Source organism: Channa argus, unplaced genomic scaffold (genome assembly GCF_033026475.1).
Source record: "Channa argus isolate prfri unplaced genomic scaffold, Channa argus male v1.0 Contig014, whole genome shotgun sequence".
NCBI lineage: Eukaryota > Metazoa > Chordata > Actinopteri > Anabantiformes > Channidae > Channa > Channa argus.
Genome location: NW_027125233.1, coordinates 722,971 through 750,473, shown reverse-complemented (window position 1 = coordinate 750,473; position 27,503 = coordinate 722,971). Strand labels below are relative to the sequence as shown.

At 41.9% G+C, this 27,503-nt stretch overlaps 30 pseudogenes; all 30 read right to left on the bottom strand.

The window, feature by feature from the left end:
• Positions 1–526: 526 nt before the first annotated feature.
• Positions 527–645, bottom strand: LOC137113193 (5S ribosomal RNA; annotated as a pseudogene).
• An 858-nt stretch (positions 646–1,503) lies between these two features.
• LOC137113004 (5S ribosomal RNA) lies at positions 1,504–1,622 on the bottom strand (annotated as a pseudogene).
• Positions 1,623–2,489: 867 nt separating this feature from the next.
• LOC137112606 (5S ribosomal RNA) lies at positions 2,490–2,608 on the bottom strand (annotated as a pseudogene).
• A 251-nt stretch (positions 2,609–2,859) lies between these two features.
• Positions 2,860–2,968, bottom strand: LOC137112721 (5S ribosomal RNA; annotated as a pseudogene).
• Positions 2,969–3,563: 595 nt separating this feature from the next.
• Positions 3,564–3,682, bottom strand: LOC137112891 (5S ribosomal RNA; annotated as a pseudogene).
• A 1,823-nt stretch (positions 3,683–5,505) lies between these two features.
• On the bottom strand, positions 5,506–5,624 carry LOC137112498 (5S ribosomal RNA; annotated as a pseudogene).
• An 867-nt stretch (positions 5,625–6,491) lies between these two features.
• LOC137113162 (5S ribosomal RNA) lies at positions 6,492–6,610 on the bottom strand (annotated as a pseudogene).
• An 867-nt stretch (positions 6,611–7,477) lies between these two features.
• On the bottom strand, positions 7,478–7,596 carry LOC137113161 (5S ribosomal RNA; annotated as a pseudogene).
• An 857-nt stretch (positions 7,597–8,453) lies between these two features.
• Positions 8,454–8,572, bottom strand: LOC137112551 (5S ribosomal RNA; annotated as a pseudogene).
• Positions 8,573–8,823: 251 nt separating this feature from the next.
• On the bottom strand, positions 8,824–8,942 carry LOC137113116 (5S ribosomal RNA; annotated as a pseudogene).
• Positions 8,943–9,799: 857 nt separating this feature from the next.
• Positions 9,800–9,918, bottom strand: LOC137112890 (5S ribosomal RNA; annotated as a pseudogene).
• An 864-nt stretch (positions 9,919–10,782) lies between these two features.
• On the bottom strand, positions 10,783–10,901 carry LOC137112550 (5S ribosomal RNA; annotated as a pseudogene).
• A 251-nt stretch (positions 10,902–11,152) lies between these two features.
• Positions 11,153–11,271, bottom strand: LOC137113115 (5S ribosomal RNA; annotated as a pseudogene).
• Positions 11,272–12,128: 857 nt separating this feature from the next.
• On the bottom strand, positions 12,129–12,247 carry LOC137113168 (5S ribosomal RNA; annotated as a pseudogene).
• An 867-nt stretch (positions 12,248–13,114) lies between these two features.
• LOC137112425 (5S ribosomal RNA) lies at positions 13,115–13,233 on the bottom strand (annotated as a pseudogene).
• Positions 13,234–14,090: 857 nt separating this feature from the next.
• On the bottom strand, positions 14,091–14,209 carry LOC137113003 (5S ribosomal RNA; annotated as a pseudogene).
• Positions 14,210–15,066: 857 nt separating this feature from the next.
• LOC137113002 (5S ribosomal RNA) lies at positions 15,067–15,185 on the bottom strand (annotated as a pseudogene).
• Positions 15,186–16,052: 867 nt separating this feature from the next.
• Positions 16,053–16,171, bottom strand: LOC137112549 (5S ribosomal RNA; annotated as a pseudogene).
• Positions 16,172–16,422: 251 nt separating this feature from the next.
• LOC137113114 (5S ribosomal RNA) lies at positions 16,423–16,541 on the bottom strand (annotated as a pseudogene).
• An 857-nt stretch (positions 16,542–17,398) lies between these two features.
• On the bottom strand, positions 17,399–17,517 carry LOC137113001 (5S ribosomal RNA; annotated as a pseudogene).
• Positions 17,518–18,374: 857 nt separating this feature from the next.
• On the bottom strand, positions 18,375–18,493 carry LOC137113000 (5S ribosomal RNA; annotated as a pseudogene).
• An 867-nt stretch (positions 18,494–19,360) lies between these two features.
• Positions 19,361–19,479, bottom strand: LOC137112548 (5S ribosomal RNA; annotated as a pseudogene).
• A 251-nt stretch (positions 19,480–19,730) lies between these two features.
• Positions 19,731–19,849, bottom strand: LOC137113113 (5S ribosomal RNA; annotated as a pseudogene).
• Positions 19,850–20,706: 857 nt separating this feature from the next.
• LOC137113167 (5S ribosomal RNA) lies at positions 20,707–20,825 on the bottom strand (annotated as a pseudogene).
• Positions 20,826–21,692: 867 nt separating this feature from the next.
• Positions 21,693–21,811, bottom strand: LOC137112424 (5S ribosomal RNA; annotated as a pseudogene).
• An 857-nt stretch (positions 21,812–22,668) lies between these two features.
• Positions 22,669–22,787, bottom strand: LOC137112999 (5S ribosomal RNA; annotated as a pseudogene).
• Positions 22,788–23,644: 857 nt separating this feature from the next.
• On the bottom strand, positions 23,645–23,763 carry LOC137112998 (5S ribosomal RNA; annotated as a pseudogene).
• An 867-nt stretch (positions 23,764–24,630) lies between these two features.
• On the bottom strand, positions 24,631–24,749 carry LOC137112996 (5S ribosomal RNA; annotated as a pseudogene).
• Positions 24,750–25,616: 867 nt separating this feature from the next.
• Positions 25,617–25,735, bottom strand: LOC137112630 (5S ribosomal RNA; annotated as a pseudogene).
• Positions 25,736–26,602: 867 nt separating this feature from the next.
• LOC137112692 (5S ribosomal RNA) lies at positions 26,603–26,731 on the bottom strand (annotated as a pseudogene).
• Between the last annotated feature and the right edge of the window lie 772 nt (positions 26,732–27,503).

The window sequence follows — 27,503 nt, the reverse complement described above, 5'->3', positions numbered from 1 at the left end:
GCTAGCCTGATAGAAATAAACAAACCAAAAGACAGTCGCTAACCCTAACTCCCTAATGTGAAAACAGTCCAAAGAAAATGGCAGTTCACCCCTACAGATTTAATACTATTTACAAAATATACAATTTATAAACAAAACCACGGCACAAAACCTAACAATTCAAAAATGCTAAATAAGGTTTGGAAACCAAGAACAGCAAACAGGTGCTGATGCCAGAAAGAGCCTCGCTAGCTGTTGGGAACCGTACTTTTAAAACTCCAGGAAGTGTAGGATGGACCAATCAGCTTCCTGTACTTCCCCCAAATCCGGCCAATCAGGCAGGGCACCTATAAGAACAAGAAAAAAAAAACAACACATATGGCCAGGACCGTAACATGGTCTACTAGTAATGAAGCACGATGGTTGGCAAACCAATAAAGTAGCAAAACAGCAATGAAAGAACAAAATTTGATGAAAATATAGAACAATTTCTATGAATAAATAGGCAGTAACACCAGCTTGTGCTGCCCGTAAACCCAAGCAAAAAAGCTTACAGCACCTGGTATTCCCAGGCGGTCTTCCTACCAAGTACTAACCAGGCCCGGCCCTATTTGGCTGCCGAGATCGGACGAGATCGGGCGGTTAAAGAGCGGTGTGGCCGTAAGCTGCATTTGACATCATCAACAGCTCTTAAAAACGCTGGAGAAGCAGAATGCATGACACTTGCTAAGAAGAAGATAAATGTGGCAAAGTACAAAGTACTATAACTGTACTGGTCTGTTACGCCCCTGTCTAGGGGCTCAGGGTGCAACATACAAAGATAAATTAGCATGTTCCCTCTCCGATCCCCAAACCAAAATCCAGGATCGAGATGTTCCAACAGAATGATATTTATTTTAAACGAAAGAAAGTGTCAAACAAAACATGACACTACAACTCAGGGCGAACCAAGGCCAACATAATAAACAAAATAAGCCATTTCCCACAGAAAGCGCTAGCTAGCCTGATAGAAATAAACAAACCAAAAGACAGTCGCTAACCCTAACTCCCTAATGTGAAAACAGTCCAAAGAAAATGGCAGTTCACCCCTACAGATTTAATACTATTTACAAAAAAATACAATTTATAAACAAAACCACGGCACAAAACCTAACAATTCAAAAATGCTAAATAAGGTTTGGAAACCAAGAACAGCAAACAGGTGCTGATGCCAGAAAGAGCCTCGCTAGCTGTTGGGAACCGTACTTTTAAAACTCCAGGAAGTGTAGGATGGACCAATCAGCTTCCTGTACTTCCCCCAAATCCGGCCAATCAGGCAGGGCACCTATAAGAACAAGAAAATAAAAACAACACATATGGCCAGGACCGTAACATGGTCTACTAGTAATGAAGCACGATGGTTGGCAAACCAATAAAGTAGCAAAACAGCAATGAAAGAACAAAATTTGATGAAAATATAGAACAATTTCTATGAATAAATAGGCAGTAACACCAGCTTGTGCTGCCCGTAAACCCAAGCAAAAAAGCTTACAGCACCTGGTATTCCCAGGCGGTCTTCCTACCAAGTACTAACCAGGCCCGGCCCTATTTGGCTGCCGAGATCGGACGAGATCGGGCGCTTAAAGAGCGGTGTGGCCGTAAGCTGCATTTGACATCATCAACAGCTCTTAAAAACGCTGGAGAAGCAGAATGCATGACACTTGCTAAGAAGAAGATAAATGTGGCAAAGTACAAAGTACTATAACTGTACTGGTCTGTTACGCCCCTGTCTAGGGGCTCAGGGTGCAACATACAAAGATAAATTAGCATGTTCCCTCTCCGATCCCCAAACCAAAATCCAGGATCGAGATGTTCCAACAGAATGATATTTATTTTAAACGAAAGAAAGTGTCAAACAAAACATGACACTACAACTCAGGGCGAACCAAGGCCAACATAATAAACAAAATAAGCCATTTCCCACAGAAAGCGCTAGCTAGCCTGATAGAAATAAACAAACCAAAAGACAGTCGCTAACCCTAACTCCCTAATGTGAAAACAAGAGAAAACAATCAAAAGAAAATGGCTGTTCACCCCTAAAGATTTAATACTATTTACAAAATAAACAATTTATAAACAAAACCACGGCACAAAACCTAACAATTCAAAAATGCTAAATAAGGTTTGGAAACCAAGAACAGCAAACAGGTGCTGCGGCCAGAAAGAGCCTCGCTAGCTGTTGGGAACCGTACTTTTAAAACTCCAGGAAGTGTAGGATGGACCAATCAGCTTCCTGTACTGCCCCCCAATCCGGCCAATCAGGCAGGGCACCTATAAGAACAAAAAAATAAAAACAACACATAAGGCCAGGACCGTAACATGGTCTACTAGTAATGAAGCACGATGGTTGACAAACCAATAAAGTAGCAAAACCGCAATGAAAGAACAAAATTTGATGAAAATATAGAACAATTTCTATGAATAAATAGGCAGTAACACCAGCTTGTGCTGCCCGTAAACCCAAGCAAAAAAGCTTACAGCACCTGGTATTCCCAGGCGGTCTTCCTACCAAGTACTAACAAGGCCCGGCCCTATTTGGCTGCCGAGATCGGACGAGATCGGGCGCTTCGAGAGCAGTGTGGCCGTAAGCTGCATTTGATATCATCAACAGCTCCTAAAAACGCTGGAGAAGCAGAATGCATGACACTCGCTAAGAAGAAGATAAATGTGGCAAAGTACTAAAACGGTACCGGTCTAGTAGTAAAGAAGCACGATGGTTGACAAACCAATAAAGCAGCAAAACAGCAATGAAAGAACAAAATTTGATGAAAATATAGAACAATTTCTATGAATAAATAGGCAGTAACACCAGCTTGTGCTGTCCGTAAACCCAAGCAAAAAAGTTTACAGCACCTGGTATTCCCAGGCGGTCTTCCTACCAAGTACTAACCAGGCCCGGCTCTATTTGGCTGCCGAGATCGGGCGCTTAGAGAGCGGTGTGGCCGTAAGCTGCATAAAAACGTTGGAGAAGCAGAATGCATGAAACTTGCTAAGAAGAAGATAAATGTGGCAAAGTACAAAGTACTATAACTGTACTGGTCTGTTACGCCCCTGTCCAGGGGGTCAGGGTGCAACATACAAAGATAAATTAGCATGTTCCCTCTCCGATCCCCAAACCAAAATCCAGGATCGAGATGTTCCAACAGAATGATATTTATTTTAAACGAAAGAAAGTGTCAAACAAAACATGACACTACAACTCAGGGCGAACCAAGGCCAACATAATAAACAAAATAAGCCATTTCCCATAGAAAGTGCTAGCTAGCCTGATAGAAATAAACAAACCAAAAGACAGTCGCTAACCCTTACTCCCTAATGTGAAAACAGTCCAAGAAAATGGCAGTTCACCCCTACAGATTTAATACTATTTACAAAATATACAATTTATTTAACATGGTCTACTAGTAATGAAGCACGATGGTTGAGAAACCAATAAAGTAGCAAAACAGCAATGAAAGAACAAAATTTGATGAAAATATAGAACAATTTCTATGAATAAATAGGCAGTAACACCAGCTTGTGCTGCCCGTAAACCCAAGCAAGAAAGCTTACAGCACCTGGTATTCCCAGGCGGTCTTCCTACCAAGTACTAACCAGGCCCGGCTCTATTTGGCTGCCGAGATCGGACGAGATCGGGCGCTTAGAGAGCGGTGTGGCCGTAAGCTGCATTTGACATCATCAACAGCTCTTAAAAACGCTGGAGAAGCAGAATGCATGACACTTGCTAAGAAGAAGATAAATGTGGCAAAGTACAAAGTACTATAACTGTACTGGTCTGTTACGCCCCTGTCCAGGGGGTCAGGGTGCAACATACAAAGATAAATTAGCATGTTCCCTCTCCGATCCCCAAACCAAACTCCAGTATCGAGATGTTCCAACAGAATGATATTTATTTTAAACGAAAGAAAGTGTCAAACAAAACATGACACTACAACTCAGGGCGAACCAAGGCCAACATAATAAACAAAATAAGCCATTTCCCACAGAAAGTGCTAGCTAGCCTGATAGAAATAAACAAACCAAAAGACAGTCGCTAACCCTAACTCCCTAATGTGAAAACAAGAGAAAACAATCAAAAGAAAATGGCTGTTCACCCCTACAGATTTAATACTATTTACAAAAATATACAATTTATAAACAAAACCACGGCACAAAACCTAACAATTCAAAAATGCTAAATAAGGTTTGGAAACCAAGAACAGCAAACAGGTGCTGCTGCCAGAAAGAGCCTCGCTAGCTGTTGGGAACTGTACTTTTAAAACTCCAGGAAGTGTAGGATGGACCAATCAGCTTCCTGTACTGCCCCTCAATCCGGCCAATCAGGCAGGGCACCTATAAGAACAACAAAATAAAAACAACACATATGGCCAGGACCGTAACATGGTCTACTAGTAATGAAGCACGATGGTTGACAAACCAATAATGTAGCAAAACAGCAATGAAAGAACAAAATTTGATGAAAATATAGAACAATTTCTATGAATAAATAGGCAGTAACACCAGCTTGTGCTGCCCGTAAACCCAAGCAAAAAAGCTTACAGCACCTTTTATTCCCAGGCGGTCTTCCTACCAAGTACTAACCAGGCCCGGCTCTATTTGGCTGCCGAGATCGGGCGCTTAGAGAGCGGTGTGGCCGTAAGCTGCATAAAAACGTTGGAGAAGCAGAATGCATGAAACTTGCTAAGAAGAAGATAAATGTGGCAAAGTACAAAGTACTATAACTGTACTGGTCTGTTACGCCCCTGTCCAGGGGGTCAGGGTGCAACATACAAAGATAAATTAGCATGTTCCCTCTCCGATCCCCAAACCAAAATCCAGGATCGAGATGTTCCAACAGAATGATATTTATTTTAAACGAAAGAAAGTGTCAAACAAAACATGACACTACAACTCAGGGCGAACCAAGGCAAACATAATAAACAAAATAAGCCATTTCCCACAAAAAGTGCTAGCTAGCCTGATAGAAATAAACAAACCAAAAGACAGTCGCTAACCCTAACTCCCTAATGTGAAAACAAGAGAAAACAATCAAAAGAAAATGGCTGTTCACCCCTAAAGATTTAATACTATTTACAAAATAAACAATTTATAAACAAAACCACGGCACAAAACCTAACAATTCAAAAATGCTAAATAAGGTTTGGAAACCAAGAACAGCAAACAGGTGCTGCAGCCAGAAAGAGCCTCGCTAGCTGTTGGGAACCGTACTTTTAAAACTCCAGGAAGTGTAGGATGGACCAATCAGCTTCCTGTACTGCCCCCCAATCCGGCCAATCAGGCAGGGCACCTATAAGAACAAAAAAATAAAAACAACACATAAGGCCAGGACCGTAACATGGTCTACTAGTAATGAAGCACGATGGTTGACAAACCAATAAAGTAGCAAAACAGTAATGAAAGAACAAAATTTGATGAAAATATAGAACAATTTCTATGAATAAATAGGCAGTAACACCAGCTTGTGCTGCCCGTAAACCCAAGCAAAAAAGCTTACAGCACTTGGTATTCCCAGGCGGTCTTCCTACCAAGTACTAACCAGGCCCGGCCCTATTTGGCTGCCGAGATCGGACGAGATCGGGCGCTTAAAGAGCGGTGTGGCCGTAAGCTGCATTTGACATCATCAACAGCTCTTAAAAACGCTGGAGAAGCAGAATGCATGACACTTGCTAAGAAGAAGATAAATGTGGCAAAGTACAAAGTACTATAACTGTACTGGTCTGTTACGCCCCTGTCTAGGGGCTCAGGGTGCAACATACAAAGATAAATTAGCATGTTCCCTCTCCGATCCCCAAACCAAAATCCAGGATCGAGATGTTCCAACAGAATGATATTTATTTTAAACGAAAGAAAGTGTCAAACAAAACATGACACTACAACTCAGGGCGAACCAAGGCCAACATAATAAACAAAATAAGCCATTTCCCACAGAAAGCGCTAGCTAGCCTGATAGAAATAAACAAACCAAAAGACAGTCGCTAACCCTAACTCCCTAATGTGAAAACAAGAGAAAACAATCAAAAGAAAATGGCAGTCCACCCCTACAGATTTAATACTATTTACAAAATATACAATTTATAAACAAAACCACGGCACAAAACCTAACAATTCAAAAATGCTAAATAAGATTTGGAAACCAAGAACAGCAAACAGGTGCTGATGCCAGAAAGAGCCTCGCTAGCTGTTGGGAACCGTACTTTTAAAACTCCAGGAAGTGTAGGATGGACCAATCAGCTTCCTGTACTGCCCCCAAATCCGGCCAATCAGGCAGGGCACCTATAAGAACAAGAAAATAAAAACAACACATATGGCCAGGACCGTAACATGGTCTACTAGTAATGAAGCACGATGGTTGGCAAACCAATAAAGTAGCAAAACAGCAATGAAAGAACAAAATTTGATGAAAATATAGGACAATTTCTATGAATAAATAGGCAGTAACACCAGCTTGTGCTGCCCGTAAACCCAAGCAAAAAAGCTTACAGCACCTGGTATTCCCAGGCGGTCTTCCTACCAAGTACTAACCAGGCCCGGCTCTATTTGGCTGCCGAGATCGGACGAGATCGGGCGCTCAGAGAGCGGTGTGGCCGTAAGCTGCACTTGACATCATCAACAGCTCTTAAAAACGCTGGAGAAGCAGAATGCATGACACTTGCTAAGAAGAAGATAAATGTGGCAAAGTACAAAGTACTATAACTGTACTGGTCTGTTACGCCCCTGTCTAGGGGCTCAGGGTGCAACATACAAAGATAAATTAGCATGTTCCCTCTCCGATCCCCAAACCAAAATCCAGGATCGAGATGTTCCAACAGAATGATATTTATTTTAAACGAAAGAAAGTGTCAAACAAAACATGACACTACAACTCAGGGCGAACCAAGGCCAACATAATAAACAAAATAAGCCATTTCCCACAGAAAGCGCTAGCTAGCCTGATAGAAATAAACAAACCAAAAGACAGTCGCTAACCCTAACTCCCTAATGTGAAAACAAGAGAAAACAATCAAAAGAAAATGGCAGTCCACCCCTACAGATTTAATACTATTTACAAAATATACAATTTATAAACAAAACCACGGCACAAAACCTAACAATTCAAAAATGCTAAATAAGATTTGGAAACCAAGAACAGCAAACAGGTGCTGATGCCAGAAAGAGCCTCGCTAGCTGTTGGGAACCGTACTTTTAAAACTCCAGGAAGTGTAGGATGGACCAATCAGCTTCCTGTACTGCCCCCAAATCCGGCCAATCAGGCAGGGCACCTATAAGAACAAGAAAATAAAAACAACACATATGGCCAGGACCGTAACATGGTCTACTAGTAATGAAGCACGATGGTTGGCAAACCAATAAAGTAGCAAAACAGCAATGAAAGAACAAAATTTGATGAAAATATAGGACAATTTCTATGAATAAATAGGCAGTAACACCAGCTTGTGCTGCCCGTAAACCCAAGCAAAAAAGCTTACAGCACCTGGTATTCCCAGGCGGTCTTCCTACCAAGTACTAACCAGGCCCGGCTCTATTTGGCTGCCGAGATCGGACGAGATCGGGCGCTCAGAGAGCGGTGTGGCCGTAAGCTGCATTTGACATCATCAACAGCTCTTAAAAACGCTGGAGAAGCAGAATGCATGACACTTGCTAAGAAGAAGATAAATGTGGCAAAGTACAAAGTACTATAACTGTACTGGTCGGTAACGCCCATGTCTAGGGGCTCAGGGTGCAACATACAAAGATAAATTAGCATGTTCCCTCTCCGATCCCCAAACCAAAATCCAGGATCGAGATGTTCCAACAGAATGATATTTATTTTAAAAGAAAGAAAGTGTCAAACAAAACATGACACTACAACTCAGGGCGAACCAAGGCCAACATAATAAACAAAATAAGCCATTTCCCACAGAAAGTGCTAGCTAGCCTGATAGAAATAAACAAACCAAAAGACAGTCGCTAACCCTAACTCCCTAATGTGAAAACAGTCCAAAGAAAATGGCAGTTCACCCCTACAGATTTAATACTATTTACAAAATATACAATTTATAAACAAAACCACGGCACAAAACCTAACAATTCAAAAATGCTAAATAAGGTTTGGAAACCAAGAACAGCAAACAGGTGCTGATGCCAGAAAGAGCCTCGCTAGCTGTTGGGAACCGTACTTTTAAAACTCCAGGAAGTGTAGGATGGACCAATCAGCTTCCTGTACTTCCCCCAAATCTGGCCAATCAGGCAGGGCACCTATAAGAACAACAAAATAAAAACAACACATAGGGCCAGGACCGTAACATGGTCTACTAGTAATGAAGCACAATGGTTGACAAACCAATAAAGTAGCAAAACCGCAATGAAAGAACAAAATTTGATGAAAATATAGAACAATTTCTATGAATAAATTGGCAGTAACACCAGCTTGTGCTGCCCGTAAACCCAAGCAAAAAAGCTTACAGCACCTGGTATTCCCAGGCGGTCTTCCTACCAAGTACTAACAAGGCCCGGCCCTATTTGGCTGCCGAGATCGGACGAGATCGGGCGCTTCGAGAGCGGTGTGGCCGTAAGCTGCATTTGATATCATCAACAGCTCCTAAAAACGCTGGAGAAGCAGAATGCATGACACTCGCTAAGAAGAAGATAAATGTGGCAAAGTACTAAAACGGTACCGGTCTAGTAGTAAAGAAGCACGATGGTTGACAAACCAATAAAGCAGCAAAACAGCAATGAAAGAACAAAATTTGATGAAAATATAGAACAATTTCTATGAATAAATAGGCAGTAACACCAGCTTGTGCTGCCCGTAAACCCAAGCAAAAAAGCTTACAGCACCTGGTATTCCCAGACGGTCTTCCTACCAAGTACTAACCAGGCCCGGCTCTATTTGGCTGCCGAGATCGGACGAGATCGGGCGCTTAGAGAGCGGTGTGGCCGTAAGCTGCATTTGACATCATCAACAGCTCTTAAAAACGCTGGAGAAGCAGAATGCATGACACTTGCTAAGAAGAAAATAAATGTGGCAAAGTACAAAGTACTATAACTGTACTGGTCTGTTACGCCCCTGTCTAGGGGGTCAGGGTGCAACATACAAAGATAAATTAGCATGTTCCCTCTCTGATCCCCAAACCAAAATCCAGGATCGAGATGTTCCAACGGAATGATATTTATTTTAAACGAAAGAAAGTGTCAAATAAAACATGACACTACAACTCAGGGCGAACCAAGGCCAACATAATAAACAAAATAAGCCATTTCCCACAGAAAGTGCTAGCTAGCCTGATAGAAATAAACAAACCAAAAGACAGTCGCTAACCCTAACTCCCTAATGTGAAAACAGTCCAAAGAAAATGGCAGTTCACCCCTACAGATTTAATACTATTTACAAAATATACAATTTATAAACAAAACCACGGCACAAAACCTAACAATTCAAAAATGCTAAATAAGGTTTGGAAACCAAGAACAGCAAACAGCTGCTGATGCCAGAAAGAGCCTCGCTAGCTGTTGGGAACCGTACTTTTAAAACTCCAGGAAGTGTAGCATGGACCAATCAGCTTCCTGTACTGCCTCCCAATCCGGCCAATCAGGCAGGCCACCTATAAGAACAAGAAAATAAAAACAACACATATGGCCAGGACCGTAACATGGTCGACTAGTAATGAAGCACGATGGTTGGCAAACCAATCAAGTAGCAAAACAGCAATGAAAGAACAAAATTTGATGAAAATATAGAACAATTTCTATGAATAAATAGGCAGTAACACCAGCTTGTGCTGCCCGTAAACCCAAGCAAAAAAGCTTACAGCACCTGGTATTCCCAGGCGGTCTTCCTACCAAGTACTAACCAGGCCCGGCTCTATTTGGCTGCCGAGATCGGACGAGATCGGGCGCTTAGAGAGCGGTGTGGCCGTAAGCTGCATTTGACATCATCAACAGCTCTTAAAAACGCTGGAGAAGCAGAATGCATGACACTTGCTAAGAAGAAGATAAATGTGGCAAAGTACAAAGTACTATAACTGTACTGGTCTGTTACGCCTCTGTCTAGGGGGTCAGGGTGCAACATACAAAGATAAATTAGCATGTTCCCTCTCCGATCCCCAAACCAAAATCCAGGATCGAGATGTTCCAACAGAATGATATTTATTTTAAACGAAAGAAAGTGTCAAACAAAAAATGACACAACTCAGGGCGAACCAAGGCCAACATAATAAACAAAATAAGCCATTTCCCACAGAAAGTGCTAGCTAGCCTGATAGAAATAAACAAACCAAAAGACAGTCGCTAACCCTAACTCCCTAATGTGAAAACAAGAGAAAAAAATCAAAAGAAAATGGCAGTCCACCCCTACAGATTTAATACTATTTACAAAATATACAATTTATAAACAAAACCACGGCACAAAACCTAACAATTCAAAAATGCTAAATAAGGTTTGGAAACCAAGAACAGCAAACAGGTGCTGATGCCAGAAAGAGCCTCGCTAGCTGTTGGGAACCGTACTTTTAAAACTCCAGGAAGTGTAGGATGGACCAATCAGCTTCCTGTACTTCCCCCAAATCTGGCCAATCAGGCAGGGCACCTATAAGAACAACAAAATAAAAACAACACATAGGGCCAGGACCGTAACATGGTCTACTAGTAATGAAGCACAATGGTTGACAAACCAATAAAGTAGCAAAACCGCAATGAAAGAACAAAATTTGATGAAAATATAGAACAATTTCTATGAATAAATTGGCAGTAACACCAGCTTGTGCTGCCCGTAAACCCAAGCAAAAAAGCTTACAGCACCTGGTATTCCCAGGCGGTCTTCCTACCAAGTACTAACAAGGCCCGGCCCTATTTGGCTGCCGAGATCGGACGAGATCGGGCGCTTCGAGAGCGGTGTGGCCGTAAGCTGCATTTGATATCATCAACAGCTCCTAAAAACGCTGGAGAAGCAGAATGCATGACACTCGCTAAGAAGAAGATAAATGTGGCAAAGTACTAAAACGGTACCGGTCTAGTAGTAAAGAAGCACGATGGTTGACAAACCAATAAAGCAGCAAAACAGCAATGAAAGAACAAAATTTGATGAAAATATAGAACAATTTCTATGAATAAATAGGCAGTAACACCAGCTTGTGCTGCCCGTAAACCCAAGCAAAAAAGCTTACAGCACCTGGTATTCCCAGACGGTCTTCCTACCAAGTACTAACCAGGCCCGGCTCTATTTGGCTGCCGAGATCGGACGAGATCGGGCGCTTAGAGAGCGGTGTGGCCGTAAGCTGCATTTGACATCATCAACAGCTCTTAAAAACGCTGGAGAAGCAGAATGCATGACACTTGCTAAGAAGAAAATAAATGTGGCAAAGTACAAAGTACTATAACTGTACTGGTCTGTTACGCCCCTGTCTAGGGGGTCAGGGTGCAACATACAAAGATAAATTAGCATGTTCCCTCTCTGATCCCCAAACCAAAATCCAGGATCGAGATGTTCCAACGGAATTATATTTATTTTAAACGAAAGAAAGTGTCAAATAAAACATGACACTACAACTCAGGGCGAACCAAGGCCAACATAATAAACAAAATTTGCCATTTCCCACAGAAAGTGCTAGCTAGCCCGATAGAAATAAACAAACAAAAAGACAGTCGCTAACCCTAACTCCCAAATGTGAAAACAGTCCAAAGAAAATGGTAGTTCACCCCTACAGATCTAATACTATTTACAAAATATACAATTTATAAAGAAAACCACGGCACAAAACCTAACAATTCAAAAATGCTAAATAAGGTTTGGAAACCAAGAACAGCAAACAGGTGCTGATGCCAGAAAGAGCCTCGCTAGCTGTTGGGAACCGTACTTTTAAAACTCCAGGAAGTGTAGGATGGACCAATCAGCTTCCTGTACTTCCCCCAAATCCGGCCAATCAGGCAGGGCACCTATAAGAACAAGAAAATAAAAACAACACATATGGCCAGGACCGTAACATGGTCTACTAGTAATGAAGCACGATGGTTGGCAAACCAATAAAGTAGCAAAACAGCAATGAAAGAACAAAATTTGATGAAAATATAGAACAATTTCTATGAATAAATAGGCAGTAACACCAGCTTGTGCTGCCCGTAAACCCAAGCAAAAAAGCTTACAGCACCTGGTATTCCCAGGCGGTCTTCCTACCAAGTACTAACCAGGCCCGGCCCTATTTGGCTGCCGAGATCGGACGAGATCGGGCACTTAAAGAGCGGTGTGGCCGTAAGCTGCATTTGACATCATCAACAGCTCTTAAAAACGCTGGAGAAGCAGAATGCATGACACTTGCTAAGAAGAAGATAAATGTGGCAAAGTACAAAGTACTATAACTGTACTGGTCTGTTACGCCCCTGTCTAGGGGCTCAGGGTGCAACATACAAAGATAAATTAGCATGTTCCCTCTCCGATCCCCAAACCAAAATCCAGGATCGAGATGTTCCAACAGAATGATATTTATTTTAAACGAAAGAAAGTGTCAAACAAAACATGACACTACAACTCAGGGCGAACCAAGGCCAACATAATAAACAAAATAAGCCATTTCCCACAGAAAGCGCTAGCTAGCCTGATAGAAATAAACAAACCAAAAGACAGTCGCTAACCCTAACTCCCTAATGTGAAAACAAGAGAAAACAATCAAAAGAAAATGGCAGTCCACCCCTACAGATTTAATACTATTTACAAAATATACAATTTATAAACAAAACCACGGCACAAAACCTAACAATTCAAAAATGCTAAATAAGATTTGGAAACCAAGAACAGCAAACAGGTGCTGATGCCAGAAAGAGCCTCGCTAGCTGTTGGGAACCGTACTTTTAAAACTCCAGGAAGTGTAGGATTGACCAATCAGCTTCCTGTACTGCCCCCAAATCCGGCCAATCAGGCAGGGCACCTATAAGAACAAGAAAATAAAAACAACACATATGGCCAGGACCGTAACATGGTCTACTAGTAATGAAGCACGATGGTTGGCAAACCAATAAAGTAGCAAAACAGCAATGAAAGAACAAAATTTGATGAAAATATAGGACAATTTCTATGAATAAATAGGCAGTAACACCAGCTTGTGCTGCCCGTAAACCCAAGCAAAAAAGCTTACAGCACCTGGTATTCCCAGGCGGTCTTCCTACCAAGTACTAACCAGGCCCGGCCCTATTTGGCTGCCGAGATCGGACGAGATCGGGCGCTCAGAGAGCGGTGTGGCCGTAAGCTGCATTTGACATCATCAACAGCTCTTAAAAACGCTGGAGAAGCAGAATGCATGACACTTGCTAAGAAGAAGATAAATGTGGCAAAGTACAAAGTACTATAACTGTACTGGTCTGTTACGCCCCTGTCTAGGGGGTCAGGGTGAAACATACAAAGATAAATTTGCATGTTCCCTCTCCGATCCTCAAACCAAAATCCAGGATTGAGATGTTCCAACAGAATGATATTTATTTTAAACGAAAGAAAGTGTCAAACAAAACATGACACTACAACTCAGGGCGAACCAAGGCCAACATAATAAACAAAATAAGCCATTTCCCACAGAAAGCGCTAGCTAGCCTGATAGAAATAAACAAACCAAAAGACAGTCGCTAACCCTAACTCCCTAATGTGAAAACAGTCCAAAGAAAATGGCAGTTCACCCCTACAGATTTAATACTATTTACAAAATATACAATTTATAAACAAAACCACGGCACAAAACCTAACAATTCAAAAATGCTAAATAAGGTTTGGAAACCAAGAACAGCAAACAGGTGCTGATGCCAGAAAGAGCCTCGCTAGCTGTAGGGAACCGTACTTTTAAAACTCCAGGAAGTGTAGGATGGACCAATCAGCTTCCTGTACTTCCCCCAAATCCGGCCAATCAGGCAGGGCACCTATAAGAACAAGAAAATAAAAACAACACATATGGCCAGGACCGTAACATGGTCTACTAGTAATGAAGCACGATGGTTGGCAAACCAATAAAGTAGCAAAACAGCAATGAAAGAACAAAATTTGATGAAAATATAGAACAATTTCTATGAATAAATAGGCAGTAACACCAGCTTGTGCTGCCCGTAAACCCAAGCAAAAAAGCTTACAGCACCTGGTATTCCCAGGCGGTCTTCCTACCAAGTACTAACCAGGCCCGGCCCTATTTGGCTGCCGAGATCGGACGAGATCGGGCGCTTAAAGAGCGGTGTGGCCGTAAGCTGCATTTGACATCATCAACAGCTCTTAAAAACGCTGGAGAAGCAGAATGCATGACACTTGCTAAGAAGAAGATAAATGTGGCAAAGTACAAAGTACTATAACTGTACTGGTCTGTTACGCCCCTGTCTAGGGGCTCAGGGTGCAACATACAAAGATAAATTTGCATGTTCCCTCTCCGATCCCCAAACCAAAATCCAGGATCGAGATGTTCCAACAGAATGATATTTATTTTAAACGAAAGAAAGTGTCAAACAAAACATGACACTACAACTCAGGGCGAACCAAGGCCAACATAATAAACAAAATAAGCCATTTCCCACAGAAAGCGCTAGCTAGCCTGATAGAAATAAACAAACCAAAAGACAGTCGCTAACCCTAACTCCCTAATGTTAAAACAGTCCAAAGAAAATGGCAGTTCACCCCTACAGATTTAATACTATTTACAAAATATACAATTTATAAACAAAACCACGGCACAAAACCTAACAATTCAAAAATGCTAAATAAGGTTTGGAAACCAAGAACAGCAAACAGGTGCTGATGCCAGAAAGAGCCTCGCTAGCTGTTGGGAACCGTACTTTTAAAACTCCAGGAAGTGTAGGATGGACCAATCAGCTTCCTGTACTTCCCCCAAATCCGGCCAATCAGGCAGGGCACCTATAAGAACAAGAAAATAAAAACAACACATATGGCCAGGACCGTAACATGGTCTACTAGTAATGAAGCACGATGGTTGGCAAACCAATAAAGTAGCAAAACAGCAATGAAAGAACAAAATTTGATGAAAATATAGAACAATTTCTATGAATAAATAGGCAGTAACACCAGCTTGTGCTGCCCGTAAACCCAAGCAAAAAAGCTTACAGCACCTGGTATTCCCAGGCGGTCTTCCTACCAAGTACTAACCAGGCCCGGCCCTATTTGGCTGCCGAGATCGGACGAGATCGGGCGCTTAAAGAGCGGTGTGGCCGTAAGCTGCATTTGACATCATCAACAGCTCTTAAAAACGCTGGAGAAGCAGAATGCATGACACTTGCTAAGAAGAAGATAAATGTGGCAAAGTACAAAGTACTATAACTGTACTGGTCTGTTACGCCCCTGTCTAGGGGCTCAGGGTGCAACATACAAAGATAAATTAGCATGTTCCCTCTCCGATCCCCAAACCAAAATCCAGGATCGAGATGTTCCAACAGAATGATATTTATTTTAAACGAAAGAAAGTGTCAAACAAAACATGACACTACAACTCAGGGCGAACCAAGGCCAACATAATAAACAAAATAAGCCATTTCCCACAGAAAGTGCTAGCTAGCCTGATAGAAATAAACAAACCAAAAGACAGTCGCTAACCCTAACTCCCTAATGTGAAAACAAGAGAAAACAATCAAAAGAAAATGGCAGTCCACCCCTACAGATTTAATACTATTTACAAAATATACAATTTATAAACAAAACCACGGCACAAAACCTAACAATTCAAAAATGCTAAATAAGGTTTGGAAACCAAGAACAGCAAACAGGTGCTGATGCCAGAAAGAGCCTCGCTAGCTGTTGGGAACCGTACTTTTAAAACTCCAGGAAGTGTAGGATGGACCAATCAGCTTCCTGTACTTCCCCCAAATCTGGCCAATCAGGCAGGGCACCTATAAGAACAACAAAATAAAAACAACACATAGGGCCAGGACCGTAACATGGTCTACTAGTAATGAAGCACAATGGTTGACAAACCAATAAAGTAGCAAAACCGCAATGAAAGAACAAAATTTGATGAAAATATAGAACAATTTCTATGAATAAATTGGCAGTAACACCAGCTTGTGCTGCCCGTAAACCCAAGCAAAAAAGCTTACAGCACCTGGTATTCCCAGGCGGTCTTCCTACCAAGTACTAACAAGGCCCGGCCCTATTTGGCTGCCGAGATCGGACGAGATCGGGCGCTTCGAGAGCGGTGTGGCCGTAAGCTGCATTTGATATCATCAACAGCTCCTAAAAACGCTGGAGAAGCAGAATGCATGACACTCGCTAAGAAGAAGATAAATGTGGCAAAGTACTAAAACGGTACCGGTCTAGTAGTAAAGAAGCACGATGGTTGACAAACCAATAAAGCAGCAAAACAGCAATGAAAGAACAAAATTTGATGAAAATATAGAACAATTTCTATGAATAAATAGGCAGTAACACCAGCTTGTGCTGCCCGTAAACCCAAGCAAAAAAGCTTACAGCACCTGGTATTCCCAGACGGTCTTCCTACCAAGTACTAACCAGGCCCGGCTCTATTTGGCTGCCGAGATCGGACGAGATCGGGCGCTTAGAGAGCGGTGTGGCCGTAAGCTGCATTTGACATCATCAACAGCTCTTAAAAACGCTGGAGAAGCAGAATGCATGACACTTGCTAAGAAGAAAATAAATGTGGCAAAGTACAAAGTACTATAACTGTACTGGTCTGTTACGCCCCTGTCTAGGGGGTCAGGGTGCAACATACAAAGATAAATTAGCATGTTCCCTCTCTGATCCCCAAACCAAAATCCAGGATCGAGATGTTCCAACGGAATTATATTTATTTTAAACGAAAGAAAGTGTCAAATAAAACATGACACTACAACTCAGGGCGAACCAAGGCCAACATAATAAACAAAATTTGCCATTTCCCACAGAAAGTGCTAGCTAGCCCGATAGAAATAAACAAACAAAAAGACAGTCGCTAACCCTAACTCCCAAATGTGAAAACAGTCCAAAGAAAATGGTAGTTCACCCCTACAGATCTAATACTATTTACAAAATATACAATTTATAAAGAAAACCACGGCACAAAACCTAACAATTCAAAAATGCTAAATAAGGTTTGGAAACCAAGAACAGCAAACAGGTGCTGATGCCAGAAAGAGCCTCGCTAGCTGTTGGGAACCGTACTTTTAAAACTCCAGGAAGTGTAGGATGGACCAATCAGCTTCCTGTACTTCCCCCAAATCCGGCCAATCAGGCAGGGCACCTATAAGAACAAGAAAATAAAAACAACACATATGGCCAGGACCGTAACATGGTCTACTAGTAATGAAGCACGATGGTTGGCAAACCAATAAAGTAGCAAAACAGCAATGAAAGAACAAAATTTGATGAAAATATAGAACAATTTCTATGAATAAATAGGCAGTAACACCAGCTTGTGCTGCCCGTAAACCCAAGCAAAAAAGCTTACAGCACCTGGTATTCCCAGGCGGTCTTCCTACCAAGTACTAACCAGGCCCGGCCCTATTTGGCTGCCGAGATCGGACGAGATCGGGCGCTTAAAGAGCGGTGTGGCCGTAAGCTGCATTTGACATCATCAACAGCTCTTAAAAACGCTGGAGAAGCAGAATGCATGACACTTGCTAAGAAGAAGATAAATGTGGCAAAGTACAAAGTACTATAACTGTACTGGTCTGTTACGCCCCTGTCTAGGGGCTCAGGGTGCAACATACAAAGATAAATTTGCATGTTCCCTCTCCGATCCCCAAACCAAAATCCAGGATCGAGATGTTCCAACAGAATGATATTTATTTTAAACGAAAGAAAGTGTCAAACAAAACATGACACTACAACTCAGGGCGAACCAAGGCCAACATAATAAACAAAATAAGCCATTTCCCACAGAAAGCGCTAGCTAGCCTGATAGAAATAAACAAACCAAAAGACAGTCGCTAACCCTAACTCCCTAATGTGAAAACAGTCCAAAGAAAATGGCAGTTCACCCCTACAGATTTAATACTATTTACAAAATATACAATTTATAAACAAAACCACGGCACAAAACCTAACAATTCAAAAATGCTAAATAAGGTTTGGAAACCAAGAACAGCAAACAGGTGCTGATGCCAGAAAGAGCCTCGCTAGCTGTTGGGAACCGTACTTTTAAAACTCCAGGAAGTGTAGGATGGACCAATCAGCTTCCTGTACTTCCCCCAAATCCGGCCAATCAGGCAGGGCACCTATAAGAACAAGAAAATAAAAACAACACATATGGCCAGGACCGTAACATGGTCTACTAGTAATGAAGCACGATGGTTGGCAAACCAATAAAGTAGCAAAACAGCAATGAAAGAACAAAATTTGATGAAAATATAGAACAATTTCTATGAATAAATAGGCAGTAACACCAGCTTGTGCTGCCCGTAAACCCAAGCAAAAAAGCTTACAGCACCTGGTATTCCCAGGCGGTCTTCCTACCAAGTACTAACCAGGCCCGGCCCTATTTGGCTGCCGAGATCGGACGAGATCGGGCGCTTAAAGAGCGGTGTGGCCGTAAGCTGCATTTGACATCATCAACAGCTCTTAAAAACGCTGGAGAAGCAGAATGCATGACACTTGCTAAGAAGAAGATAAATGTGGCAAAGTACAAAGTACTATAACTGTACTGGTCTGTTACGCCCCTGTCTAGGGGCTCAGGGTGCAACATACAAAGATAAATTAGCATGTTCCCTCTCCGATCCCCAAACCAAAATCCAGGATCGAGATGTTCCAACAGAATGATATTTATTTTAAACGAAAGAAAGTGTCAAACAAAACATGACACTACAACTCAGGGCGAACCAAGGCCAACATAATAAACAAAATAAGCCATTTCCCACAGAAAGTGCTAGCTAGCCTGATAGAAATAAACAAACCAAAAGACAGTCGCTAACCCTAACTCCCTAATGTGAAAACAAGAGAAAACAATCAAAAGAAAATGGCAGTCCACCCCTACAGATTTAATACTATTTACAAAATATACAATTTATAAACAAAACCACGGCACAAAACCTAACAATTCAAAAATGCTAAATAAGGTTTGGAAACCAAGAACAGCAAACAGGTGCTGATGCCAGAAAGAGCCTCGCTAGCTGTTGGGAACCGTACTTTTAAAACTCCAGGAAGTGTAGGATGGACCAATCAGCTTCCTGTACTTCCCCCAAATCTGGCCAATCAGGCAGGGCACCTATAAGAACAACAAAATAAAAACAACACATAGGGCCAGGACCGTAACATGGTCTACTAGTAATGAAGCACAATGGTTGACAAACCAATAAAGTAGCAAAACCGCAATGAAAGAACAAAATTTGATGAAAATATAGAACAATTTCTATGAATAAATTGGCAGTAACACCAGCTTGTGCTGCCCGTAAACCCAAGCAAAAAAGCTTACAGCACCTGGTATTCCCAGGCGGTCTTCCTACCAAGTACTAACAAGGCCCGGCCCTATTTGGCTGCCGAGATCGGACGAGATCGGGCGCTTCGAGAGCGGTGTGGCCGTAAGCTGCATTTGATATCATCAACAGCTCCTAAAAACGCTGGAGAAGCAGAATGCATGACACTCGCTAAGAAGAAGATAAATGTGGCAAAGTACTAAAACGGTACCGGTCTAGTAGTAAAGAAGCACGATGGTTGACAAACCAATAAAGCAGCAAAACAGCAATGAAAGAACAAAATTTGATGAAAATATAGAACAATTTCTATGAATAAATAGGCAGTAACACCAGCTTGTGCTGCCCGTAAACCCAAGCAAAAAAGCTTACAGCACCTGGTATTCCCAGACGGTCTTCCTACCAAGTACTAACCAGGCCCGGCTCTATTTGGCTGCCGAGATCGGACGAGATCGGGCGCTTAGAGAGCGGTGTGGCCGTAAGCTGCATTTGACATCATCAACAGCTCTTAAAAACGCTGGAGAAGCAGAATGCATGACACTTGCTAAGAAGAAAATAAATGTGGCAAAGTACAAAGTACTATAACTGTACTGGTCTGTTACGCCCCTGTCTAGGGGGTCAGGGTGCAACATACAAAGATAAATTAGCATGTTCCCTCTCTGATCCCCAAACCAAAATCCAGGATCGAGATGTTCCAACGGAATTATATTTATTTTAAACGAAAGAAAGTGTCAAATAAAACATGACACTACAACTCAGGGCGAACCAAGGCCAACATAATAAACAAAATTTGCCATTTCCCACAGAAAGTGCTAGCTAGCCCGATAGAAATAAACAAACAAAAAGACAGTCGCTAACCCTAACTCCCAAATGTGAAAACAGTCCAAAGAAAATGGTAGTTCACCCCTACAGATCTAATACTATTTACAAAATATACAATTTATAAAGAAAACCACGGCACAAAACCTAACAATTCAAAAATGCTAAATAAGGTTTGGAAACCAAGAACAGCAAACAGGTGCTGATGCCAGAAAGAGCCTCGCTAGCTGTTGGGAACCGTACTTTTAAAACTCCAGGAAGTGTAGGATGGACCAATCAGCTTCCTGTACTTCCCCCAAATCCGGCCAATCAGGCAGGGCACCTATAAGAACAAGAAAATAAAAACAACACATATGGCCAGGACCGTAACATGGTCTACTAGTAATGAAGCACGATGGTTGGCAAACCAATAAAGTAGCAAAACAGCAATGAAAGAACAAAATTTGATGAAAATATAGAACAATTTCTATGAATAAATAGGCAGTAACACCAGCTTGTGCTGCCCGTAAACCCAAGCAAAAAAGCTTACAGCACCTGGTATTCCCAGGCGGTCTTCCTACCAAGTACTAACCAGGCCCGGCCCTATTTGGCTGCCGAGATCGGACGAGATCGGGCACTTAAAGAGCGGTGTGGCCGTAAGCTGCATTTGACATCATCAACAGCTCTTAAAAACGCTGGAGAAGCAGAATGCATGACACTTGCTAAGAAGAAGATAAATGTGGCAAAGTACAAAGTACTATAACTGTACTGGTCTGTTACGCCCCTGTCTAGGGGCTCAGGGTGCAACATACAAAGATAAATTAGCATGTTCCCTCTCCGATCCCCAAACCAAAATCCAGGATCGAGATGTTCCAACAGAATGATATTTATTTTAAACGAAAGAAAGTGTCAAACAAAACATGACACTACAACTCAGGGCGAACCAAGGCCAACATAATAAACAAAATAAGCCATTTCCCACAGAAAGCGCTAGCTAGCCTGATAGAAATAAACAAACCAAAAGACAGTCGCTAACCCTAACTCCCTAATGTGAAAACAAGAGAAAACAATCAAAAGAAAATGGCAGTCCACCCCTACAGATTTAATACTATTTACAAAATATACAATTTATAAACAAAACCACGGCACAAAACCTAACAATTCAAAAATGCTAAATAAGATTTGGAAACCAAGAACAGCAAACAGGTGCTGATGCCAGAAAGAGCCTCGCTAGCTGTTGGGAACCGTACTTTTAAAACTCCAGGAAGTGTAGGATTGACCAATCAGCTTCCTGTACTGCCCCCAAATCCGGCCAATCAGGCAGGGCACCTATAAGAACAAGAAAATAAAAACAACACATATGGCCAGGACCGTAACATGGTCTACTAGTAATGAAGCACGATGGTTGGCAAACCAATAAAGTAGCAAAACAGCAATGAAAGAACAAAATTTGATGAAAATATAGGACAATTTCTATGAATAAATAGGCAGTAACACCAGCTTGTGCTGCCCGTAAACCCAAGCAAAAAAGCTTACAGCACCTGGTATTCCCAGGCGGTCTTCCTACCAAGTACTAACCAGGCCCGGCCCTATTTGGCTGCCGAGATCGGACGAGATCGGGCGCTCAGAGAGCGGTGTGGCCGTAAGCTGCATTTGACATCATCAACAGCTCTTAAAAACGCTGGAGAAGCAGAATGCATGACACTTGCTAAGAAGAAGATAAATGTGGCAAAGTACAAAGTACTATAACTGTACTGGTCTGTTACGCCCCTGTCTAGGGGGTCAGGGTGAAACATACAAAGATAAATTTGCATGTTCCCTCTCCGATCCTCAAACCAAAATCCAGGATTGAGATGTTCCAACAGAATGATATTTATTTTAAACGAAAGAAAGTGTCAAACAAAACATGACACTACAACTCAGGGCGAACCAAGGCCAACATAATAAACAAAATAAGCCATTTCCCACAGAAAGCGCTAGCTAGCCTGATAGAAATAAACAAACCAAAAGACAGTCGCTAACCCTAACTCCCTAATGTGAAAACAGTCCAAAGAAAATGGCAGTTCACCCCTACAGATTTAATACTATTTACAAAATATACAATTTATAAACAAAACCACGGCACAAAACCTAACAATTCAAAAATGCTAAATAAGGTTTGGAAACCAAGAACAGCAAACAGGTGCTGATGCCAGAAAGAGCCTCGCTAGCTGTAGGGAACCGTACTTTTAAAACTCCAGGAAGTGTAGGATGGACCAATCAGCTTCCTGTACTTCCCCCAAATCCGGCCAATCAGGCAGGGCACCTATAAGAACAAGAAAATAAAAACAACACATATGGCCAGGACCGTAACATGGTCTACTAGTAATGAAGCACGATGGTTGGCAAACCAATAAAGTAGCAAAACAGCAATGAAAGAACAAAATTTGATGAAAATATAGAACAATTTCTATGAATAAATAGGCAGTAACACCAGCTTGTGCTGCCCGTAAACCCAAGCAAAAAAGCTTACAGCACCTGGTATTCCCAGGCGGTCTTCCTACCAAGTACTAACCAGGCCCGGCCCTATTTGGCTGCCGAGATCGGACGAGATCGGGCGCTTAAAGAGCGGTGTGGCCGTAAGCTGCATTTGACATCATCAACAGCTCTTAAAAACGCTGGAGAAGCAGAATGCATGACACTTGCTAAGAAGAAGATAAATGTGGCAAAGTACAAAGTACTATAACTGTACTGGTCTGTTACGCCCCTGTCTAGGGGCTCAGGGTGCAACATACAAAGATAAATTTGCATGTTCCCTCTCCGATCCCCAAACCAAAATCCAGGATCGAGATGTTCCAACAGAATGATATTTATTTTAAACGAAAGAAAGTGTCAAACAAAACATGACACTACAACTCAGGGCGAACCAAGGCCAACATAATAAACAAAATAAGCCATTTCCCACAGAAAGCGCTAGCTAGCCTGATAGAAATAAACAAACCAAAAGACAGTCGCTAACCCTAACTCCCTAATGTGAAAACAGTCCAAAGAAAATGGCAGTTCACCCCTACAGATTTAATACTATTTACAAAATATACAATTTATAAACAAAACCACGGCACAAAACCTAACAATTCAAAAATGCTAAATAAGGTTTGGAAACCAAGAACAGCAAACAGGTGCTGATGCCAGAAAGAGCCTCGCTAGCTGTTGGGAACCGTACTTTTAAAACTCCAGGAAGTGTAGGATGGACCAATCAGCTTCCTGTACTTCCCCCAAATCCGGCCAATCAGGCAGGGCACCTATAAGAACAAGAAAATAAAAACAACACATATGGCCAGGACCGTAACATGGTCTACTAGTAATGAAGCACGATGGTTGGCAAACCAATAAAGTAGCAAAACAGCAATGAAAGAACAAAATTTGATGAAAATATAGAACAATTTCTATGAATAAATAGGCAGTAACACCAGCTTGTGCTGCCCGTAAACCCAAGCAAAAAAGCTTACAGCACCTGGTATTCCCAGGCGGTCTTCCTACCAAGTACTAACCAGGCCCGGCCCTATTTGGCTGCCGAGATCGGACGAGATCGGGCGCTTAAAGAGCGGTGTGGCCGTAAGCTGCATTTGACATCATCAACAGCTCTTAAAAACGCTGGAGAAGCAGAATGCATGACACTTGCTAAGAAGAAGATAAATGTGGCAAAGTACAAAGTACTATAACTGTACTGGTCTGTTACGCCCCTGTCTAGGGGCTCAGGGTGCAACATACAAAGATAAATTAGCATGTTCCCTCTCCGATCCCCAAACCAAAATCCAGGATCGAGATGTTCCAACAGAATGATATTTATTTTAAACGAAAGAAAGTGTCAAACAAAACATGACACTACAACTCAGGGCGAACCAAGGCCAACATAATAAACAAAATAAGCCATTTCCCACAGAAAGTGCTAGCTAGCCTGATAGAAATAAACAAACCAAAAGACAGTCGCTAACCCTAACTCCCTAATGTGAAAACAAGAGAAAACAATCAAAAGAAAATGGCAGTCCACCCCTACAGATTTAATACTATTTACAAAATATACAATTTATAAACAAAACCACGGCACAAAACCTAACAATTCAAAAATGCTAAATAAGATTTGGAAACCAAGAACAGCAAACAGGTGCTACTGCCAGAAAGAGCCTCGCTAGCTGTTGGGAACCGTACTTTTAAAACTCCAGGAAGTGTAGCATGGACCAATCAGCTTCCTGTACTTCCCCCAAATCCGGCCAATCAGGCACGGCACCTATAAGAACAAGAAAATAAAAACAACACATATGGCCAGGACCGTAACATGGTCTACTAGTAATGAAGCACGATGGTTGGCAAACCATTAAAGTAGCAAAACAGCAATGAAAGAACAAAATTTGATGAAAATATAGAACAATTTCTATGAATAAATAGGCAGTAACACCAGCTTGTGCTGCCCGTAAACCCAAGCAAAAAAGCTTACAGCACCTGGTATTCCCAGGCGGTCTTCCTACCAAGTACTAACCAGGCCCGGCCCTATTTGGCTGCCGAGATCGGACGAGATCGGGCGCTTAAAGAGCGGTGTGGCCGTAAGCTGCATTTGACATCATCAACAGCTCTTAAAAACGCTGGAGAAGCAGAATGCATGACACTTGCTAAGAAGAAGATAAATGTGGCAAAGTACAAAGTACTATAACTGTACTGGTCTGTTACGCCCCTGTCTAGGGGGTCAGGGTGAAACATACAAAGATAAATTTGCATGTTCCCTCTCCGATCCTCAAACCAAAATCCAGGATTGAGATGTTCCAACAGAATGATATTTATTTTAAACGAAAGAAAGTGTCAAACAAAACATGACACTACAACTCAGGGCGAACCAAGGCCAACATAATAAACAAAATAAGCCATTTCCCACAGAAAGCGCTAGCTAGCCTGATAGAAATAAACAAACCAAAAGACAGTCGCTAACCCTAACTCCCTAATGTGAAAACAAGAGAAAACAATCAAAAGAAAATGGCAGTCCACCCCTACAGATTTAATACTATTTACAAAATATACAATTTAAAAACAAAACCACGGCACAAAACCTAACAATTCAAAAATGCTAAATAAGATTTGGAAACCAAGAACAGCAAACAGGTGCTGATGCCAGAAAGAGCCTCGCTAGCTGTTGGGAACCGTACTTTTAAAACTCCAGGAAGTGTAGGATGGACCAATCAGCTTCCTGTACTGCCCCCAAATCCGGCCAATCACGCAGGGCACCTATAAGAACAAGAAAATAAAAACAACACATATGGCCAGGACCGTAACATGGTCTACTAGTAATGAAGCACGATGGTTGGCAAACCAATAAAGTAGCAAAACAGCAATGAAAGAACAAAATTTGATGAAAATATAGGACAATTTCTATGAATAAATAGGCAGTAACACCAGCTTGTGCTGCCCGTAAACCCAAGCAAAAAAGCTTACAGCACCATGTATTCCCAGGCGGTCTTCCTACCAAGTACTAACCAGGCCCGGCCCTATTTGGCTGCCGAGATCGGACGAGATCGGGCGCTCAGAGAGCGGTGTGGCCGTAAGCTGCATTTGACATCATCAACAGCTCTTAAAAACGCTGGAGAAGCAGAATGCATGACACTTGCTAAGAAGAAGATAAATGTGGCAAAGTACAAAGTACTATAACTGTACTGGTCGGTTACGCCCCTGTCTAAGGGCTCAGGGTGCAACATACAAAGATAAATTAGCATGTTCCCTCTCCGATCCCCAAACCAAAATCCAGGATCGAGATGTTCCAACAGAATGATATTTATTTTAAACGAAAGAAAGTGTCAATCAAAACATGACACTACAACTCAGGGCGAACCAAGGCCAACATAATAAACAAAATAAGCCATTTCCCACAGAAAGTGCTAGCTAGCCTGATAGAAATAAACAAACCAAAAGACAGTCGCTAACCCTAACTCCCTAATGTGAAAACAAGAGAAAACAATCAAAAGAAAATGGCAGTCCACCCCTACAGATTTAATACTATTTACAAAATATACAATTTATAAACAAAACCACGGCACAAAACCAAACAATTCAAAAATGCTAAATAAGGTTTGGAAAGCAAGAACAGCAAACAGGTGCTGCTGCCAGAAAGAGCCTCGCTAGCTGTTGGGAACCGTACTTTTAAAACTCCAGGAAGTGTAGGATGGACCAATCAGCTTCCTGTACTTCCCCCAAATCCGGCCAATCAGGCAGGGCACCTATAAGAACAAGAAAATAAAAACAACACATATGGCCAGGACGGTAACATGGTCTATTAGTAATGAAGCACGATGGTTGACAAACCAATAAAGTAGCAAAACAGCAATGAAAGAACAAAATTTGATGAAAATATAGAACAATTTCTATGAATAAATAGGCAGTAACACCAGCTTGTGCTGCCCGTAAACCCAAGCAAAAAAGCTTACAGCACCTGGTATTCCCAGGCGGTCTTCCTACCAAGTACTAACCAGGCCCGGCCCTATTTGGCTGCCGAGATCGGACGAGATCGGGCGAGATCGGGCGCTTAGAGAGCGGGGTGGCCGTAAGCTGCATTTGACATCATCAACAGCTCTCAAAAACGCTAGAGAAGCAGAATGCATGACACTTGTTAAGAAGAAGATAAATGTGGCAAAGTACAAAGTACTATGACTGTACTGGTCTGTTACGCCCCTGTCTAGGGGGTCAGGGTGAAACATACAAAGATAAATTAGCATGTTCCCTCTCCGATCCCCAAACCAAAATCCAGGATTGAGATGTTCCAACAGAATGATATTTATTTTAAACGAAAGAAAGTGTCAAACAAAACATGACACTACAACTCAGGGCGAACCAAGGCCAACATAATAAACAAAATAAGCCATTTCCCACAGAAAGTGCTAGCTAGCCTGATAGAAATAAACAAACCAAAAGACAGTCGCTAACCCTAACTCCCTAATGTGAAAACAGTCCAAAGAAAATGGCAGTTCACCCCTACAGATTTAATACTATTTACAAAATATACAATTTATAAACAAAACCACGGCATAAAACCTAACAATTCAAAAATGCTAAATAAGGTTTGGAAACCAAGAACAGCAAACAGGTGCTGCTGCCAGAAAGAGCCTCGCTAGCTGTTGGGAACCGTACTTTTAAAACTCCAGGAAGTGTAGGATGGACCAATCAGCTTCCTGTACTGCCCCCCAATCCGGCCAATCAGGCAGGGCACCTATAAGAACAACAAAATAAAAACAACACATATGGCCAGGACCGTAACATGGTCTACTAGTAATGAAGCACGATGGTTGACAAACCAATAAAGTAGCAAAACAGCAATGAAAGAA